Raw genomic sequence first — 22816 nt, 5'->3', positions numbered from 1 at the left:
GGTCTATTTCGTGCGTGCCATTGCAGTACTAGAAAAAAGAAGGCACAATAATTAGCCAAAAGTCACACGACCACCATCCACCACGCGATAAGGTGAATCCAAATGTGGACCAACGTTCATTTCACGGCGCGGTGAACGAAACAAGAACTTATCAATAAAATTCACCCAACCGTCCACGGAGCGATATGTCGATTCGAAAACATGGAGAATAGCCATATCGCACCGTGAACGAAATCAATGAAAGAAAAGGGGAAGAGAGAACTTATCAATAAAATTCACCCAACCATCCACGGAGCGATATGTTGATTTGAAAACATGGAGAATAGCCATATCGCATCGTGAACGAAATCAGTGAAAGAAAAGGAGAAGAGAGAACTTATCAATAAAATTCACCCAACCGTCCACCAACGGAGCGATATGTCGATTCGAAAACATGGAGAATTGCCATTTCGCATCGTGAACGAAATCAGTGAAAGAAAAGGGGAAGAGAGAGAAAAACTTACAGGCGCTTGAAACAAGGGCTGGGATGGATGGATTCAGTGAGTTGCGCGACCAAAGCGTGGAGAAACGCAATGGAAAAAAAGCGTGAAAAAAAGCGCGGAAGAAAAAAGCGTGGAAAAGAAAATATTCTTCCTTTTATAGAGCAAAACGCAATCATGATGTTGACTGCATCAGCCCTACACGTGACAATTCGTGAATCGACGATAACGTAAGCCCTACCACACATGGCATTCGATCCTCAATCATGTGACGTCAGCCCTATTATTTGACCTATATAAAGATGGTGCGAGTTTTTTTTTCTGCTTTTCTCTGCGCTCGAAATTTTCTCGCTTTCCATGCTGTCCACGGTGCGAGTCAGCTTTTTCCACGGCCCATACCGTCCACGGTGCGATAGTTGCATTCGCACTTTGTTGCTTTCCCCTTATTGCACGGTGAACGATTTCCACCCGGATCAAAGCAGCGATGGAGGTTAAGAGTTCTCACTTGTATAACGTTGCAGATGATGTGGATGATTTATTGCTGGAGGAGATTAAGGACGAGCCTAGCGTCAACACAGAGCATCTTTTTTATCTGCTGCTGCTGAGGGCTGGGCAGGAGAAATCCCTTTCCCCATGTAGAGCCTGTGTTCAATGTTCCTTTCAGTTTGGAGGAGATTATCAAGGACATGTCAAGGACATCCCTGGAGGGAGAGTGGACAGAGTATTGCACGTTGGTCGGTGGAGGGACCGTCTTGGATGGGTCCATTACGTATGTCCACATGTCAAGCCAGAATTCAAGCATGTGTCGACGAAGAGGTGGGACACTTACTCAAATGATCAACGTATCAAGATTTGTGTTGACGTGTGCCCAATGCATGGCAAGAAATGCAGGTTGCTAGAAGATGATTTTGGGTTTGTTGCCTATCTCTTTCTTCATGCTGATGAAGAAAACGGTTTTTAGGTGGGTTTGCTATAAAATATAAATTTTAAATTGCTAGCCTATCCGAAAATTTAAATTTAAATTAAACTTTTTACGTTTATGCATTTAAAAGCGAAAAAATAAAAAACCATAAGTTTTCCTTGTCTTTTAATGACTGTTGATTTAGAATTTGTGGGAACTTCAAAAACGCAATGAAAGTGTAAATGAGATTGTCTTTTAATGACTGTTGATATGAAATTTAGAGGGAACTTCAGAAACACAATGAAAGTGCATTAACTGTGATTGAAAGTAATTTTGAGATAATTATTTTGAATTGTAATAAAAAATATTTTTGGGGTCCCTATATGGATGAGATTGATGATGTTTTGAGAGTTTTAGTGGCTAGAAAGAGAATCCTAGAGTGAAAATCCTAGAGAGGGAAAAGTAGAGAGATCCCCTACTTTTAGGGCCAAAAGTATGCGTCATTATGAGGTTTGTCTCCTTAAGCCTCAATAAAATTAGTCTTAATTCCTTAAAATTAGGAATCCTTACAAGTCCCTTTTTATGTTCAAATGCCCCCTAATGATACTCTTGAAAAAGATGAAAGCCAAAATGAGGGTGAAAGTGAATGGGAGTATGGAACATAAATGGGACCTGAAGCCGAAACAATAACCAAAACACCCATAGTTTCTTTGGAAGATTCTATCATGGTATGGTTGGATTTTCCTCTAGGCAATGATGTTAAGCGCAAACGCGCATTGCCATTAGCTCTCAAGCTAATCATAACATCGTGAGACAATAGACACTTGGGTGTCATTGGGACAACCTTAACTCATCCCTACAAGCAATAGCCTTGCCCAAGGAGCCAAGGGACAAAAAATTAAAGTTCCAGGTTACTTTAATACACTACTCAAAAAATCGATGGTGATATGCAATTTACATTCCAAGTTACCCTAGATTTCCTTGAGTATGATGTTGTCCTTGGTGGAACTTGGATAAATGAATCGTTGTATTCAATAGATGAATCCATGCAAACAGTCACCTTGAACACTCCTGCAAGCAATGTAAAATTGCTGTTATTACGGGAGGAAGAGACCTTACAAGAGATGGAACTTCCAACATATCTTACAAGGTTAACCAACACTCACGGCACATCCTGAAAGAAGAAACTTTACACAAGACTTGCACATGCCATGTTTGGGGTACTTTGAATATACAATGTATGTTGAAACTAACCCCCTCACTTGCAAGTTTTTTGTGTGTATTAGAAGTAGATTTGATCTTGGAGCATAAATGGACTATTGCTGCCCAAGCACCACTATGCTTTGCTCTAGCGATAGAGTCATCATGATGGTCAAAGATAAAAATTTGACAATACCATACTGCAAGGAAGAGGATCCAACTTTAATGGATATCTACAAAAAAGGATACAAGCCTCTTCCACAAAAGCCCCTCTACATAATGACCTACCATCTGCATCAACAACTGACTCCGATAAAGCCTCTACTCCTTCAACCCCATCCTCACCTATGAAGTTCAATGCCAAAACCTTGCAATCAATAGCTATTCCTGAAGAAGTTCCCACAGCCAAACCATCTATCTCTCACACATGGAACTCAAAGGAAAGACCAGAGCCTATGCATCTTCATCAACAAACCTCACCAAGGGAGAAAACCACATGCTCAAAGGCCTCGTCATTGAGAAAACCACTCCATAAGAGACTCTAGCCTCATCATCATCAACAATGCCCATGAGTCTCAAACCTGCAACCTCAACGCTAACCAAAGTCAAGGAGGACTGAACACCTTCCACATCAACCCAAAAGAAAACTCCACCATGATAACCACAATCAAGGTATCTTAATAGTATCAGTGTGGGTGGAGAAGCAACTACTTGTAGCTCAAGGCTACTATGAAGGTGCCTATCAAATTTGGGTGCCTTGACAGTCAAAGTCTTTTCCTCAACAAATGAGCACTCGCTCGGGGGCCAAGGAAGAAGAAGAGTACTCCACAACACCGTCCACAAAAGCCTATGCGAGTTCCTCAAAGAACTCCACCAATGCAACAAGTGTGGGTACCAAAAACACTACTGCAGGCACAAGGATACTACCAAAGAAATACCACAGCTTGGGTACCCAACTGCATAACAAAGTCCCCTAAGCTTGCGCAAAGAAGGAAGCCTTAGCACCAAGCACATCGGCCACCAGTTTATAATGTTCATAAAAAATGGGTGCCTGTGCTTGTGGTTCAACAACAACGGTACTATGATGGTAATTCCATCATATGGTTGCCAAAATCGAACAATGTGAAGAAAACCTCACCACCGACTTCAACCCCAACAACTTTACCTAAAGTTCGATAAGAATGGATGCCCAAGCAACGACAAGCAAATCACTCAATAATTCTCGTGCATTCAGCACCAACACAAGAGTTTGTATGTTCAAGCAAACAATCACCAGTCTTCCCTACTGCCTCGACAACATCTGAGCAACAAATTCAAGAATCAATATCCACGTTTGTAATAGAGACTTATGAGCACATCAAGAACAAAATAACAAAATGATCTTATTACCCCTCTAGAAGTGAGAAATGAGTGCACAAGAACCTGTTGCTTGCAAGTCAGTTGTCCCATAAAATCAATAAAAAATAAAAAAATAAAAAATAAAATTAAAATAAATAATAATTAAAAAACCCATCGAGGTAAAAACCTGCAACTTCACGGTGTCAAGACCAGCAATCTCAAGAAATATAGTCTCATGGCTTAAATACCTGCACTTTCACGATTTAAGCCTCATCCGATTAAGCCATATCACGCATTAACACCTTCCCAACGATCTTCAATAGCCATTATATAACTGTTAAGCTTATTGCTTACTACTCTTTTGGCTAAATTAATGTAGTAGTTGCTCCATGAGTGTTGAGATATCGAGCTCGTCTAGTGTGGCGGTGGACACTGATGACCCGCCTGGGGGATAGGCCCCACACTTACACCACTGGCATGGTTGGTGAGATCTTGGGTGATATGCGGCCAGTGGGATGACAGGCTGTGTGACAGCCACTCTAGAGACTGGCATAGTTATAGCGCCAGCTCATTTAGTCGGGTTCACACTATAGAGAACCCGTGTATGTATTGGTTGAGTACCTTTCATATTATTGTGTACTCTTATTCTTGTATATGGTGTGTTGAGTGTTGAGTAGAGAAGAAGAAGAAGATTTTCAGCCTCTCACCTTGTGTGTTCTCTATTAGGGTTTTGTGAGTGTGTGTGTGTGCTTGCAAGAGCTCAAGCTCTCTTCCCCCCTGCATCTTTTCATGGTATCAGAGCCTGGTTTGTGCTAAGGGCTGAGCTGCAAGCAAGAGAACCACAGGAAGCGGTACAAGGGTAAGAGCTTCAACTACTCTTCCCTATTGTGTTGGTGACTACACCCTTGTCGGGAGCTCTACGGGAGGCACCGGCAAACGATCTCCGATTGAGGAGCTTTCTTTGCGGGAGTGAAGCTATAGGGCAACTATATAGTCCTACGGACTGAAATTCCGAGCCGAAAACGCGTTTCGGGCGCGTCAGGACCTCCGTTTTCCAGAAAGCAGGCGATTTCGAGCACTGCGGGTAAGTCATCGATTCTCTGCAGAACTCTGTTTTTAGAACTGCAGGAAGACAGATTGACTGTGCAGACACTGTGGGTGCTGCAAAGAGGTCTACAATTGCCATTGGGTGTATGTATGTGCATTGAGGTCACTGGTTGTGGCATTTGAGTGGACTGCAGTACCGCTGTGCAGAAAATACAGCATTTGTGCAGAAAAACCAGAGTGCAGTTTCTGGTTAAATTGTGTGTTTGGCAAGATGTCTAATGATGGCATAACACAGATTGTGGCTGAGAAGCTGGACAAGAATAACTTCCATGCTTGGAGGTTCAGGTTGACGAATTTCTTGATGGGAAAAGGCTATTGAGACTACATAGAAGGTGAGCATGAAGAGGCACCGGAGATACCGGACATAAATCCTACTGCTGCAGATGTGAAAGAGTTTAAAGACTGGAACCAAGGAGCCAGGAAGGTTATGTATTGGCTATCCATTAGTATACAGGACACCATGATTGGGCACATTCAGGATGCCAAGTCCCCCAAGGAGGCGTGGGACACCTTGGTAAAGCTTTATGAAACAAATACCAAGGCACGTAAGATACAGTTGAAGAATGAACTTCATACTGTGGAGAAAAAGAGCATGTCTGTGAATGACTATGCGTTGAAGATAAAGGGTATTGTGGAATCCCTTGCATCTATTGGTGTGTCAGTAGATGATGATGACAAGGTGGAAGTCTGTCTACGTGGTCTCGGGCCACAATACAAGGCGTTTAAGACGTCTATTCAGACTCGGGAAAACATTCCCAACTTTACAGATTTGGTGTCTATGCTGATTATCGAAGAGAAGAGCTTGGGTGAAGACCAACAGTCTTCACAAAGCAAAAACAGTTCAGAGCAACAGGCCTTCTACACGAGTTCAGGAAGAGGACGAGGTAGAGGAGGCCGTGGACGCGGTCAAGGAGGTGGCCGAACAGGAAATCAGAATTATGGCCAGCAGCAGCAGCAGCAGCAACAGTCCCAGAATCAACAACAACAACAACACGCAGGTGGAAGAGGAAAATTCAGAGGCAGGGGGAGTCAAAGAGGCCGTGGAAATTGGCAAAGGCAGTACAATGATGCACGTGAATGCTACTATTGTGGTAAGCCTGGACATGTGCAGGCAGAATGTTATAAAAAGCAAGCTGACATGCAAAATGGGAAAGTGCAGCAAAACAACTATGCATCCTCAAGCAGAAATAATGAGGATAATGAGAGATTGTTTGTTATGCAGCATGTCGTGAATGCCATGTCTGAAAATGTTGATGCAGCACAAAAAGATAATGTATGGTATGTGGATTCAGGCGCTTCGAACCACATGACGAGTCATGGGGAGTGGTTCAAGGAGATGAAGAACCCGGAAAGACCAGGTTTTGTGGAAACAGGGGATGACACTGCTCATCCAATTGCCCACGTTGGAGATGTGCCATTATCTATGCAGGATGGCAAAGTGAAGTACCTTGCAGATGTACTTCATGTACCGAACATAACAAAGAATCTGGTTTCAGTTGGCCAGATGATTGAGCAGGGGTTGCAGGTTCGGTTTAACCCTGATGGGTGTTATGTTGAAGATTTCAAAGACAAGTGCAGGTTGGTTGCAAAAGGCAACAGAGTGGGCAGAATGTTTACGTTGGATGTAGACATGCCTGAAATGAGTGCTGCGATGTTTGCAAATGGCTCAGGAGTTGTTGCAGACACAGACATATGGCATAAAAGAATTGGACATGTAAATGTGCAGAGATTGAAGTCTATGCAGACAAAAGGAATTGTGACAGGGCTGCCAAAATTTAAAGTGGAAGGTATGCAGAAAATATGTGAAGCATGCCAATTTGGGAAGCAAACAAAGCATGTGTTTCCACGTAACAGATATGTGAGCAGAAATGCACTAGATGTTGTGTATTCAGATGTATGGGGTCCTACAAAGACCATATCTATGGGAGGCTGCAGGTATTATGTGACCTTCATTGATGACCACACAAGGAAAGTGTGGGTATATTTCATGAAGGAGAAGAGTGAGGTGTTCACTCACTTTCAGAATTTCAGATTTTTGGTTGAAAAGCAAACAGGGAAATATGTAAAGTGCCTAAGGTCAGATGGAGGGGGAGAGTACTTCTCCAATGAGTTCTCTGAATATTTGAAGAAGAATGGTATTCGGAGACAATACACATGCAGATACACTCCGCAGCAAAATGGAGTTGCTGAGCGGAAAAACAGGCACATTGCTGAGATTGCGCGAGCATTGATGGAAGAGAAGAATATGCCGCATTGCTATTGGGCTGAGGCTGTTTCTACAGCAGTATACATCATGAACAGGACTCCAACTGCAGCCATACATGATGTAACTCCAGAGGAGAGGTTTACTGGCAGAAAACCAGATTTGTCTCATCTGAAAGTTTTTGGATGCATTGCATATGTGCATGTGCCAGATGAGCTGAGAACTAAGCTGGATCCGAAAGCTGAAAAATGTGTGTTTATTGGATATTCCCTTGAGCAAAAGGGATACAGGTGTTATAACCCTGCTACACGTGAGTTGAGGGTAAGCAGGGATGTTGTCTTTGATGAGATGAGCAGCTGGTATGCTGCTGAAAAAGAAGCTGTTGGGGCTGATGTGAGTGGAAGTGTGGTTGCACAGAATGTAGGTCAGCAATCACAGTCTTTGAGTGGACCAGGAGAGTCCTCATCTAGTGGGTCTGTTGATAGACCATGGAGTGGCAGGTTGCGTCATAATACCAGCCCTGCAAATGTGATTACTACATCACGTAAAGGAAAAGAGAAAGTGGTTGAGCCCCTTGGTATGCCTGACATTTCTGCAGGGCATTCTCATGTTGATGGAGAGTCTAGTGGCTCAGATATGAGCCTTGATGAGGAGCTTGGGATCCCAGCTATGAGAACACCTGGTGTAAAGAAGGCTATGGAGGCCATGAATGAAAAGCTGCGAAGATCAGGGAGAGTGAAGAACCCTGTGCAGAGATTTACATATGATGGTTATGTGGCACATCACTATGCATATATGGCAAAAGTTGTGCAGGTTGTAGAGCCCACATGCATTGATGAGGCTGTTGGAAATGTGTGTTGGGAGAAAGCTATGGATGAGGAGATGGATGCACTATATGGAAATGAAACTTGGGATTTAGTGCAATTGCCTAAAGGCAAGAAAGCCATTGGATGCAAGTGGGTGTACAAAGTTAAACATAACAGTGATGGAAGCATAAACAGGTACAAGGCTAGATTGGTAGCCAAAGGATATGCGCAGACATATGGGATTGATTATGAGGAAACTTTCAGCCCAGTTGCCAAGATGGCAACGGTGAGAGTTGTGATAGCAGTGGCTGCGTCAAAGCAATGGTCTTTACATCAGATGGATGTAAAGAATGCATTCTTGCATGGGGATTTGCAAGAAGAGGTGTATATGTTGCAGCCACCTGGTTATGAGGATGTGGGTCACCCCGAGCATGTTTGCAGGTTGAAGAAAGCCTTGTATGGCTTAAAGCAAGCACCAAGAGCATGGTCTGACAAGATTTCTGAATATCTTGTCACTATTGGCTTTCATGTAGCCAATGCAGATTTCTCATTGTATGTGAGACATGGTGATAGAGGGGTTGTGCTTGTTGTCATCTATGTAGATGACTTGATCATTACGGGGGACCATGATGCAGAGATCTTTGATGTAAAGGTCTTGCTTAGACAGAAGTTCGAGATGAAGGATCTGGGGGAGCTCAGATATTTCTTGGGCATTGAGGTGATTAGGTCACCACATGGTATTGGATTACTGCAGAGACAGTATGGCTTGGACATGTTGTCCAAGTATGGTATGACAGGCTGTAAGCCTATTTCTGTGCCATTAGATCAGAATGGCAAGTTGAGTGCAGATTCAGGAGAGATCTTGGAGGATCCTACTATGTACAGGAGCATAGTAGGAAGTTTGATCTACATGACGATCACCAGACCAGATTTGAGCTATGCTGTTGGGTTGGTGAGTCAGTTTATGCAGGTTCCACGGAAACCGCATTTGGATGCTGTGAGACGCATACTGAGGTATGTGAGGTCTACTTTGCATTGTGGACTATTCTATGAGACTGGGACAGAGATATGTGTACATGGGTACACAGATGCTGATTGGGCTGGTAGTATCTCAGACAGAAGATCTACCAGTGGATTCATGTTTTCTTTGGGGAGTGCTGCTGTGACTTGGAGCAGCAAGAAGCAGCCTACGGTTGCTCTATCGAGTACAGAGGCCGAGTACAGAGGAGCTGCTATGGCAGCATGTGAGGTAGCTTGGTTGAGAAAGCTACTTGCAGATTTGGGTCTATCAGTGGATAGACAGGTTGTCATTTTCTGTGACAACATTAGCAGTATACAGTTGGCCAGGAACCCAGTCTTTCATGCTCGTACGAAGCACATAGAGGTCCACTACCACTTCGTCAGAGAGAAGGTCTTGGCAGGAGACCTTGACCTTGTTTATGTCAGCACAGAGAATCAGGTAGCTGACATCTTCACCAAAGCATTGGGTACAGAGAAGCTCCGCAGATTCAGGGCTTCGCTTGGTGTACATGAGATGGAGTTGAGCTCGAGGGGGAGTGTTGAGATATCGAGCTCGTCTAGTGTGGCGGTGGACACTGATGACCCGCCTGGGGGATAGGCCCCACACTTACACCACTGGCATGGTTGGTGAGATCTTGGGTGATATGCGGCCAGTGGGATGACAGGCTGTGTGACAGCCACTCTAGAGACTGGCATAGTTATAGCGCCAGCTCATTTAGTCGGGTTCACACTATAGAGAACCCGTGTATGTATTGGTTGAGTACCTTTCATATTATTGTGTACTCTTATTCTTGTATATGGTGTGTTGAGTGTTGAGTAGAGAAGAAGAAGAAGATTTTCAGCCTCTCACCTTGTGTGTTCTCTATTAGGGTTTTGTGAGTGTGTGTGTGTGCTTGCAAGAGCTCAAGCTCTCTTCCCCCCTGCATCTTTTCAATGAGTACAATCCAGACTCATGCACTAGAGAACATTTGCACCAAAGCCTCACCATCGAAAACTTCCAGGTACATCTCTAGATGGGGGAGTCATGCTGGGCAAAAGCCTGGTCAATGGTATAACCCATCGCCTGGAATTTTCCTTCAAATTATAAACCTCTCCAAAAGACACCACCATCTTCACAAATCAATGAACTTCAATTCTTAGTGAAGATATCTATATTAGCCTCGCAAGTCGACGTAATTCTTTCAAATCTCACTAACAAGTGGCTACTTCAACACAAAGCAGTTCAATAAGCATCTATATGACTCAATTCTTGTACTTCATGTAAATTTGCTTCATAAGAGCACTTAAATATACACAAAAACATAAAAAGCATGTGGGAAGAAGAAGACAAGAATAGGTCCTCAACAATATTTGACAAGATTCCTGCCACACAAAGGGACATCATCAAAAGCCAATTACTTCAAATGATGAATGTCGCTTCAATGAATCAAATGAGAAACCGAGAATCACCATCTCGTTCTGATGATTAAGTCTACGTTTTGATGATTAAGTCTACGTTCCTCCGGATCCTTCCCTCTCTTCTCTCCCATTATTAACATCTCTTAGTGTCCCCACTAACAAAAATCACATGTAACCTTGCCCCGATGATTGCCAAAAACAAATTGAGCAAAAAAAAAGAGACTCACACAAATATAAAAATGCAATCATTCGCACAAAACCCACCACCCTGTTAAGAATTCCCAATACACCACTAACATATTCATTCATTAACTATATTTTCTTATTTCTTCTAGAGGAACAAAGACCATTGAACGTCATTCAACATCAATCCCATCGAAGCTTGTTCATTCTCCCCACACAATGGTCTTTAACGCGATCATGCGGACGCGATTGCCATCAGGTTAGGGGGAATGTTAACCCAATTCTAGGGTTAACAAGAGCTACCGCCATTATCTTACATCAAGGAGTCATGGTAGATACATCAAAGGGTCATACATTCAAGATATGAAGCCATAGTGTCCAAAGCTACAACTTGGACGGGCGCGCGTGATGGTGTCACCGGAGTATTTATGACAATTCTCGCTCTTTAAGAGCATGTGGGAGCAAGATAAGATGAAGTCCTAAGTGATGTACTTCATGGATATATTATGAGAGTAGTCATTTTAATAGCATTAGGCCTCTTATGAGCCTAAAGGGTCCGGCCCGCCGGCCACAGTTTAAGTGAGTGTGAACACTTATGGCCATGTATATAAGTGAATTTCTCTCATAATACAACATACTCTCCCATTGTGCAATTGAGTCTAGCTCTTGCTAATCCTCTTTCTAATCTCTCTCCCTGATGCATGCTATTGAGTGTGTGTGAGTGAAGTGAGGTGAGAGAAGGGACGAGTACCCATAGTGCAAATGCGGCGGTGTGACAACGCTCACGGGAGGCGCGGTGGAATTGATTCTCAAGGAGTTGTAGAGCTTTGAGACCTCAAGGGTTACTAGCTCGGCCATTGGAAAGATCCTCACACGACAGTTTTGGTTCACCAGGTAACCTCTTTTTGGATGTGTTTCAAGGAGGGTTAGGGTGAGCCATAACAGTACTATAGGTGTAGGTGCTGAAAATTCATCAAGTTCATATGTATCACACAAGGGAAAAGAAACGGTGGATCAAAAATTTATAATGCTTGATGCTTTAACATGTCACTCCTTTGTTGATGGAGATAGTGGCTTAGAACGTAGAGCCTTGATAAGGAGTTTGGTATCTCGACTATTGTTACACCTAGTGGTACAAAGAGACAAAGCAGTGTTGAGAACACCTCATAGTGATCTAGGTATTAGGAATATCCAGTGGTGGACAGGTTGAGATATAATGGGTATACATCCCATCATTATGCATATATGGTCAAATCTATAAGCCCACATGTTTTGAGGAGGAAATTAGACATAATCATTGACAAGATGCCATGGATGTGAAGAGATGGCTGCATTAGAGATGCTAATGGACATGGGATTTGGTGCCTTTATCTAAGGATAAGAAGAAAATTTAATGTAAGTGGGTCTACAAAGTGAAGCATAATTTAGATGGTTTTGCTAGCAAGCACAAGGAAATATTGTTTGTATAAGAAGGGATATGCATAGGCATATAACATTGACCTATGAGGAGACATTCATTATTGTGGTTACTAGGATGGCACTATGAGAGTAGTCATTGTGCTATGGCAAGATTGGTCATATAAGAAGGGATATGCATAGGCATATAGCATTGACCTATGAGGAGACATTCATCATCATTGGGGTTACTAGGATGGAATTGTGAGAGAAGTTATTGTGCTAAGGGTTTATATTAGATGGATGTAAGGAAGTTTACAAGGTGGAGCTATAGGGATATGGGGATCATACATACCCAGATTTTATTTGCATGTTACACAAAACCTTGTGTGGCTTATATTTCCTGAAGCAAACTAGGCAAAGCCTTGTATGGATTGAATTAGGAACCTAGAACATGGTCAGATAAGATAGGGAAGTACCTTATCACATTATTAGATTTCAAGTATCCGCACCACAATGCTAATTTATGTGAGAAAGGGTGATGCTAGTGGTTATCTATGTTGATGACTTGATTGTCATCACACAAGTGATAGGTGACAATGATATTTATGAGGTAAAGATGCTTCTTAAGAAGAAGTCTAAAATGAAAGATTTAGGTGAGATGTGATGCGTCTTGGGTTCTTGGGTATAGAGGTGATTAGATCACGTGATGGAATTTGGCTTTCATAGAGGCCATATGATGTCCAAAGCATACTGTCCAAGTATGGGATATCACTATCCAAATATGGGATGATAGGGTGTAAGCCAATCTCAATGACATTAGAGTAGAATACGAGGTTGCCTATAGATGTAAGTGATTACTTGGAGGACTCTACTATGTACATGTACATAGTAGAGTAGAATACGAGGTTGCCTATAGATGTAAGTGATTACTTGGAGGACTCTACTATGTACATGTACATAGTAGGTAATTTTGATTTACATGACTATCAGTAGGTGAGACCCCAAAGAAGCCTCCGCTAGGAGGATACTCAAGTACATTTAGGTGTCGGCTATAGGAGGATACTCATGTACATAAAGTCCATAGTATGGTATTATTATGAGGATTAGATACAGGTACATGCACATGGGTACATGGATGTAGATACTTCACAAGATTTAGAAGCTTACTTTGAGTATAGAGTATGGAGTTGAGCTCTTGAGGGGGAGTGTTAACTAAGATATTGAGCTCAACTAGTACATGTATGGATGACACCTCTGCATTTATGCCATTGGCAGAGTTGATGAGATTATGGTTGATATGCTACTAGTGGTTTTTAGGTTGTATGTGATGACCTGGCAGAGTGCTAGCTCATATAGTCAATTTCAAACTATGGACCTTTTATTTTTTACCAGTAGAGTACTTTCCCTTATGATATATACTATTATCTTTATGCTATGGTTGTAGAGAAGTAAGAAGAAAGAAAAAATTTAGCCATCCATGTATCTCTTGTGTACTTGTCTACTCTTGTGTGTGTGAAGACATTTACCTGCAAGGAGCTCAAGCTCATCCTCTCCCTTGCATTCTTCTTAATGATTACAAAGAAGGAAAGACAAAAACATTGTTTGATAATAATCTCCACGAGAAGGATCTTGAGAGGAAGGAGATATGTCACTTTTCTCAACTCTTAGAACACAAAGGGAAACTCAAATGTAGAGGGATAGATCCATACTTTATAAAACACATCTTATTTAGTTAAAAGCTACCTAGCCTTGCCAAACCCTGTCATTGGTGGAGACTTGACTTAGAGACATAAAATGCAACTTCTTGGTTGTGGTGGGGATGCTAGCCCATCATCTAAAACACTCACTTTCTTGTCATATCAAATATCTCCATAGCCATCGAGTGTGAAGGAAGAGATTGAATCACCTTGATAATGGCAAGAATGAGATACCAAACTATGGATCAATATCATGGGAAGGGATAACCTACAATTATTCCTATCCAAACATGCATCCATCAAGTAAGAAAGGATCCAAAAGAGTTTAATGAGAGTAGGGAGAAGATGAAAGAGAGCTCACAAGAATTTTGTTACAAGGGGAATGATTTGGTATTGCTTAACTTTAAAGTAAAATGTCAAAATTAACTTAATTAATATTGTTAAAGTATCCCCTTCCTAAAGGTGACTACGTCCTCACTTCACCAAACTATAGTACCAAAAATGCCATTGGTGTCGTGGAAGATAGTGATGAAGGGCTTATGGTAAATGCTAGACATTTATGGTGGTACTATAGTGACACCATGTACTAATGCCGTGGGCACTTTTGTCCCACCGAGTTTTTCCCCATGGCCATCTAAGGGTGAACAGACACCTTAGGGTTAGCTATTATATATGCAACTACATCAATTGTTTAGGGTTGCTGCTCATTTGTACTTTCTCCTTTGTACTTGCAGAGAGCTTCATCTCTCTTCCCTTTGAGCTAGCCATTCTCTCTTACACTCTACACCCGTGTTCTTATTATTGAGCATAATGTGTGTATGAGTTGAATTTAGCTCTATAAAGATTCTATTGAAGCTTGCTTTGGATTCAATTTGAAGTCTCCATAGGTTTAAAGCTTTCATAGCGTCTTTCATAGGTGGCATAATCTCTATCTATGTTTATAGCTCTAAAGCATCCATAGTTTCTATGCTTTGAAGTTTTCAAAGCTTCTTTCACAATGGACTGCAGGTTCCTTCTTCTTCCAGCAATCAGCTCCTTCCAATGGACTGCACGCTCCTTCTTCTTCCAGCAGTCAGCTCCCTCCAATGGTTGGCTCATCTCCAAGAGCTTGTCTCTAATGGTGGTGTGGTGTCAGCTCTTCTTCATTGTCATCACTTGTGGTGCAACATCTTTGAGTAGGATTCACTCCACTATAGCTCTGTCTCAATAGCTCATCTCTAACAATGGTGTGGTGTCATCTTGTCTTCATTCATGGTGCAATGTCTCTAAGTAGGCATTGTCTCTCAGTCACTACATCACCATCATATAACATCATCCATCAACTCTTTGTCATCATCATTGCCAATAGTGAGTCCTCTCTAGCGGTCGACACATGGAGGATAGGTTGTCAACTCATTGCTTCACCATAGCTTGACATGTGGCAAGTAATTCTTTGAAATTTCTTGACCAAGTTAATCGAGCAATTTGACCTCTTCAATCATGCTACCTAATTCTTGTATGAATCATGGGCTTCAATCTAATTTAGGTAAACACACTCAAAGAAAATTGGAAAAGTAACTCTAGAAAATTTTAAATTTAAATTCTAGATAAAATTGTAAACACGCGAGGTGCAAAATTTTGAGAAGTTCAAATTGGCCTCATGGTAGTGATGGAATTTTCTTCTACATGCATGGCCTTCCACGTTGCTCTTCACCCCTCATCATGGCCTTCCTTTGGCACCATGGCTTGCTAGCTACTATGAGCTTGTAGGTGCCTGGCCCTTACATGTCGATCATGACCTTTGTGTGGTCTTGCCTCTTACACTCATCTCACCATCGCATGCTTGCTATCCCTTCTTACTTGCTAGCTCCTCTTATAGGCATGGATCACCGAGTGGGTTATGGAGAACCTTTTCTATGTGGGTTCATGTGAAGATGCCCTTATTCCCTAATGGTCCTCTCGTGTGAGCTAGGCTTGGTCCTTCTACATTGCCTTTGCATTGCTAGCCTTGCTCACGGCGGCCATCTCATGCTACCATCATGATTGCCATTTCAAGAAGCCACCATTATCTCTTTGTCTTCCTCATACACATAGTGAATTCTAGCATGCTTTGAGGCCTCCTGGACCCCAGTTAAGGCTCCGTTTCACTTATTAGCACTTTAATCTCTCCTAAATCTTTTTGACCTTCTAAAAGAGATTTATTTAAGCCCTTTAATTTTCATTTTAGCTTGTTGTGAGCTCTTTAAATGGTTTCCATGAACCTTGTTTACTCTTTTAAACCTCTAACTAGCCTTCTTTCCCTCATTGGTGTTGATCAAGTAGTAGAGCTATTATAGCTCATAAAATTGTAATGAAGCAAGTGATTTCCTATGAAGGCTCAAAACAAGACCTCTTCACCACACCACCCATTATAACCCATGCTATTTAGCCTTAACTTTAGGGTTTACAACCATTTTTCTCTACATGTCTTTGGAAGGGGAATTCAAGCTTGAAAAATGAATGATAACCTGTAATTTGCAAGCTGATGAGTGGATTGATGACCATGAATAAAGAGGAACTTGATGGCTTTACAAAGAAACATTATTGGTCTCCCTTAATGTAGTATTATTGATGACTATTGAAAGAAAAGGGACTCAATGTATCTACAAAGAAACATTGTTGGTCTCCCTTAACATAGTATTATTGTGATGACCATTAAAAGAAAAGGGACTTGATGGCTCCACAAAGAAACATTGTTTGTCTCCCTTAACATAGTACTATTGATGACCATTGCTCCCTTAACATAGTATTATTGATGACCATTGAAAGAAAAGGGACTTGATGGCTCCACAAAGAAAAATTCATGGTCTCTCTTAAAGTAGTATTATGTCATTTTGGCTTCACCTTGACAATCTCCCTTAAAGTAGTATTAGGTCATTCTTGGTGTCACCTTGGAGAATCTCCCTTAAAGTAGTATTAGGTCATTCTTGGTGTCACCTTGGAGAATCTCTCTTAGAGTAGTATTAGGTCATTTTTGGCTTCACCTTGTAGAATCTTTCTTAAAGTAGTATTAGGTCATTTTTCGCTGCACCTTGGAGAATATACATGCCAACACTTTGCTTTGGGGCACCATCTTGGTCTCTTCTTATGATGTCTTAATGCCTACTTATCAACTTCTAAGGTACTCCATGATAATGTTTCTTTTGAATTTATACCTTCCTATGATTTATATGAGTTTTGAATTTTCTGCTACTTCTTGAATTCTAAGGTACTCCATGACTATATTTCTTTTTCATTAATACCTTCCTATGAGTTACATGAGTTCTGAATTGGAATGAGTGCCCTCCTAATGCATGCAAGCATATAAGCCATATGTAGGATCCTATATGTTGATTGGTTAGTGTGGTTACAATGAAGAAGCTTCTCCTTACATGCATTGGCTTGTCTCGTTGTTGCTAGATCCCCCTCTCTTGACACTTGTGATTCACACAAATTCTTTATGTAAAGGGCCCGACCTCAATGAGGTGCCACTAGTAGCACCATGAGAAGAGCCCATGGAGGAGGATGAGAGGGACCCAACATTGTCCTTGTCTATCTATGAGTAGCAATTGACATATCCACCTCATTATTAGGAATGTATCTCCTATGGCACCTCATTCTTGGGAATGTATCTCCTAGGGCAACCACCTTAACACTCTTGATAGTCTCTTTTATGTAGCTAAAGTCCTCTTGGTGAACTAGTACATGCAAAAGATGTATGCCAAATGGAAGTTTGAAGGCATACTAGTCCTTTTGGTGAACTAGTACAAAGCAAAAGATCGTATAGGACTATAGAGCCTAAGTGGAAAATCCCTCTCTCTTAAACAATTATATGATGTGGAAAGAGTACACAGTCACACCAAGGGAAGTTTGTATCGACCTTATGTTTGTGCCAATCAAGAGAAGGTGGTCCTGGCACAAGTTCTAGAAAATGAAGGGCCTTTTTAAAACTTTCCTTACTTCAATGGACCCATGCCAATCAAGAGAAGGTGGTCCTAGCACAAGTTATAGCAAATTAAGGGCCCTTGTAGAGCTTTCCTTACTTCAATAGGCCCATGCCACATACCCCAATAGAGATGTAGTTTTGTAGATAAAGAATTACAATGAAAAATACTATGCCAAGGTTCCTAACAACTCGATAGTATCATCCATCATGTGCCACTTCTTAAACTCATTATCCTCATCCTTGAGATAGTCTCAAAGAACCAATGGGATAGTTAAGAAAGGATGATGTTTTGACCTCAACATAGAGCCAAATTTGTTCTATGTTATGATTAAACTCTTTCTTCACGGCCATTGTATAGTCACCTTCAAGGATATACCATAAGGGTGGACACTAGCTTTTGGAAGATCTTTGTAATACATCAATGATAAGGGTTGATGGCTACCCCTTAAGCCTTTCATCACTACCTTCCATGCCATTAGCACCATTTGAGAATGTAGACACCTTTAGGATGGGGCTATGTTTAACCACTGTGATTAACTTGGCCTTACTTATCCTACTTTTGTAAGGCACTTCATCATCTTACCTTGTTGTGAGGGAAATGTATCTTTTGTGTAAGATGATCCCAAAATATACAAAGTGGCCCTTGCCATTGGCTTTCCTACATGGAGGAGTCTATGACTTTGTGTATATACTTGCTCTAGTCTAGACATAGTTGTCATGAACTATTTTTAAGTCATGGCCGGTGTAAGATGCCTGCCTCTCCATCTCCATATCTGATGACCTCAGTCATTTTCTTTAACCATGTCCCTATGTTGTAAAAATTAAAGTTATGAATTTTACCTTAGAAGTTGGCTAGAAAAATTCTTAAGCTGTCCATTATAATGAGATATAAAATTGTTTTTTAACTTTGGCACTACGAGATGGATGATAATAGATATTATATAAATTTTATAGGGGAATGGTGTGGTAAATATTAGATGAGAGAATTTTTATTGGATGAAAAGCTAAAAAATTCTTAAGTTGCTCTTTATCGAAAGTTATGCTAATAAATCTTGATTTCAAAAGTTGGGCATGGTACATTAGTAATAAATCAAAAGAAAATAACAAATTATTTTCAACATTTAAAATCATTTTTTAGTGATTTTTGAAAAAGATAAAATTTAGTCCCTTGTAAGTGATCGTTCACAAACACTTGCAACCTTAGTTAATTGGACCTTAATAATAAGGGCATGTTAAAATAATACACTAAAATATCATACATGTGACATTGGGGATATGGCCATATGGTTCTATAGTCTAAAGGTCATAATTGGCACAATGTTTTTGGACATCACCACACCTCTAGGAGAGCCACAACTTGTGTGGAAGGGATTTTAGGTTGCAGTCCATTCCAGGTAATGGATGCTCTTTTTTATGTAACTTTTGGATTAGGTGATGTTATTATCTCTTAGTCACTAATTAATTACTTTTATACCAAGCCTATAAATAGGCTTGCATCTATTGAATATTTATAAGTCTTTCTCCACTCTCATTATCATTATACTCACGTCTTGATTAATCATGTTTGCTTAACTCTAATCACTCTTTATCTATGTTCATCATGCTTAATCCTCTTGATTAGGATCTTGCTTAAGCCACCATGAATTCCAACATGGTATCATAGTCCTATGCTTCATTACCTAATCTTTATCTTATCATTTCTTAGCACTATATATAGGTTTGATTAACCAAAACCCTAATATTAAGCCTTTTAGGTCTTCTTCCCTCTTCTACCCCTTGTTAGTGGAGGATTGATTCCTCTCCACACACACAACACCTTTGGCTAAGCTAACATTTGGGCCCTCTTCACCACTCAAGGGCGCTATAACCTCAATGGTGGAAAAATGTAAACGATGAGGTAGATTAAAATGCACTTGTGTTTTTTTGGGCAAAATGATCCAATGTCTAATGAAGCAAAATTTGGTTATTTTCTCTCACACCGGAAGTTTTTGACCATGGCAAATCGATTGGCATCATCCATTTTGCAAATGGTGGACTGTAGTCTATAATGTCCATAGTAAGATTATTTGATGAAACCTTGATTAACACTTAATTAAAAAGGCTAATCATGTGCTTATGGGTTTGAGTATCATCTAGACACACTAAGTAATTAGTGGCTTGAATGATTCACTCATGATTTGGAGGAAGGGCTTCAATTTGATGCTCCAAAGAGCGTCTATTTTTTCCCTCCACCAAAAACTTTGAGTTTTCTCACTAATTTGTGAGATTAATGGTGGATTAACACTATATCTCTCATATAAGAATATTAATCATGCCTTCATCATGTGATTCATCCAATGAAAAATATATTAAACCAAGGTTACACATATGTATTTGCATAGAGAAGATGGTTTTTAATCTTGTGTTTTTATCTCTTTATAAGGGTTTTAGAAACCACCCTTGGAATAATTTTCCAAGTGGTACGACCTACCACGTCATGTCTAACTCTTTTCAGTAGTATGATAATTTGAGGGAAATGGTTTCTACACATGGCAAATCAAAATCAAGTTTACTTTGATGAGGAAGGGATTGTGTGGTGTTACAAATGGAAAAGAGAGAATGCCTACCACCTGAGAAGAAAAGAGTATTTGGGTAAGCAAGGCTGAAAAGGCACTAGTAAATCATTGCCTTGAACCTTAGTGACACTTACATCCATTATCTAGAACTTCTCAAGAGTCTTGGAATAGTCTTGGTACTTTGTTTGGAACCCAATTAAAAAAATTAAAATTAAAATTTTCATTAAATTTTTTCATTAAATTTTTTGAACTTAAGATGAATTCACATGAGTCTTTTCTAACTCATCTTAACTACATGAATAACTACATGAAGAGCATCTTAACTCAGCTACTAGCAGGTATCAAGAAACACATTGAGGAAGGTGTCATCATGGCAGTTCTTTTAAAGAGTCTCCCTCAAGAAGAGTATAGTAACATTACTACTTCTCTTACCAACTTGCCTATACCTAAACTCAAAGCATATGTGCTAGAAGAGTTTAGCAAAGTTAAGCAAAGACAAGGCAACATGGAAGGGGATTTCTTCAACTAAGGAGGCTTTAAGAAGTTTGGTTGTTCAAAGCTCCCTTCATAGGTTCATATGAGAAAATGAATTTTTCTAAGAAGTCTTATAACTTTTGTGAAAAACTAGCGCGTGAAGAAAATGATTTTTTCTTCATGAATAAAACACAAAAGGCACTTCTTATAGGTGAAGATAGCTCAAGTGAAGAAGAAGTAAAGGGGGAAAAAGAAGTAGAGACGTCAACAAAGGAGAACTTTACTCAAGATGACTGGGCTTTCTAGACAAGCTAGCCCTACCTATTGGTCACTCCTCTATCCTAAATGCAATCATATCTAGATGTCTAGCATCTATCATCATAATTGGCATTGTAAACCTCTATATGAGTAAGACCTACATGCAATTGGATGGTCATCCTAAGTGAAATGCAATCATATCTAGATGTCTAGTATCTGTCATCATAATTAGCATTGTAAACCTCTATGAGTAAGACCTATGGGAACTTGGATTGTCATCATAACCAACATTGTAAATATTGACTAGAGCTAGCATTGAGCATTGACATCATAGTATCACTGGCTATTTTGTTGAGGGAGGGTGTTGAAGAGCATAGGCCCTCAATCAAAGACAAAGTTTGTAGTTTTTGCAAAATGGAGTCTCAACCAGTGTGCCAAACCCATTCACAGTGGCGGCAACATGGGAATTAGGGCTACTCTATGGAGAAAAGAAAAGAAAGAAAGCCCATGACAATTGACTTTGGATGAGGTTGCTGGAATCAGTGAAGAGATCTAGAGGGAAGGTTAGTAGATTTCTGACAATCTGGAGGAGTCCAAAATCTAGAGAGTCAGGATGGTGTAGGCCCATCCACAATAGTTGCCTTTTTGGAAGAGGAGGTAGAAGAGGTGGACACCAACTTATTAAAGGCAACTTGTTATTATATCACAAAGTGTGCCACCAAAAACCACAGAGGCAATTACAAGCATAACAACTTATGAAAGGCAACCTGTTATTATATCACAAAGTGTGCCACCAAAACCACAGAGGCAATTACAAGCATAACAACTTAGAAGAATGCCCTACAAAAAGAACTGAATTCTACAAAATCTAACCTGGAGAAGATTAAAGTAGAGCTAATAGCCCTCTCTGTAGAGTCAATTAAAAAGTGCAGATGTTGGAAGTTGAGTAGGTGCATTTACAACAAACTGCAGAATCTCCGCTCTGAAGTACATGAGGCTAATTAAGTTAAAGCCAAATGTAGGAGGAGATTTTATATTTTCAAAGAAAATATATAAATGCAGAATTTAAATGTCAAAAAATATTAATACATCATAAATTTTATATGGATCAACATGAAAAAGAGACTCAAGCAAACAGAGTCAATCTTTAAATTTTACAAAGAGTAGGATTAATGCTTTAAATACAAATGAGGATATAGATATATATGAAATGTCATCAAATGATGTAGATAGTTATAAAGTTAGAATCCATGATCTTATGGAAAATTTATATGTTGGATATATTAAAGAATTTGAATACACCATTGATCCTGGCCAGATTTGCTTTAGTATAAAAAGCCAGATGATCAATTTGGAGTAGGTAGATCTAGAGAAGGGAATCAAGAGCATGCAAATCGGGGGGAGTTGAATCTAGAAAGCATATAGAAACAACATAACAACAACATGCCATGTTTCAGACCAGATTGCAGATAAAGGCAAATAGGTGATGGCCGAGTGAGATGAAAGTTTTCAAAAACTTCAAAGAGAATGCATAATTTTTAAAGAACAAGCTCGTGCCTTTCATCACAAAATTTAGAGCAATTCAAGAGTGAAGCTAAAGCCCTGAGGCTTGCTCAAGAGCTCAAGAAGAGAAATGCTGAGCTTAAAGATCAACAAATTCTTGATTCGGTAAGAATTACAAAGTTGAAAGAAATAATTAGAGATGCTATTAAAAAGATGGATCAATATGAAGAAGATATTCAAAGGCTCCATACTTATCATGTTAAATATGAAGAATTCATGGAAAGTAAGGAAAAGCTTTTGAAAACACAGGTTGCAGAATTGAAGGAATTAGTTTAGGTACTAGAGCGAGAGCT

This window comes from Cibotium barometz, chromosome 58, assembly GCF_041138505.1.
Source record: "Cibotium barometz isolate CiBa-2024 chromosome 58, ASM4113850v1, whole genome shotgun sequence".
NCBI classification, from domain to species: domain Eukaryota; kingdom Viridiplantae; phylum Streptophyta; class Polypodiopsida; order Cyatheales; family Cibotiaceae; genus Cibotium; species Cibotium barometz.
The sequence above is the reverse complement of the archived record's forward strand: the minus strand, read 5'-3'. Positions refer to the sequence as shown.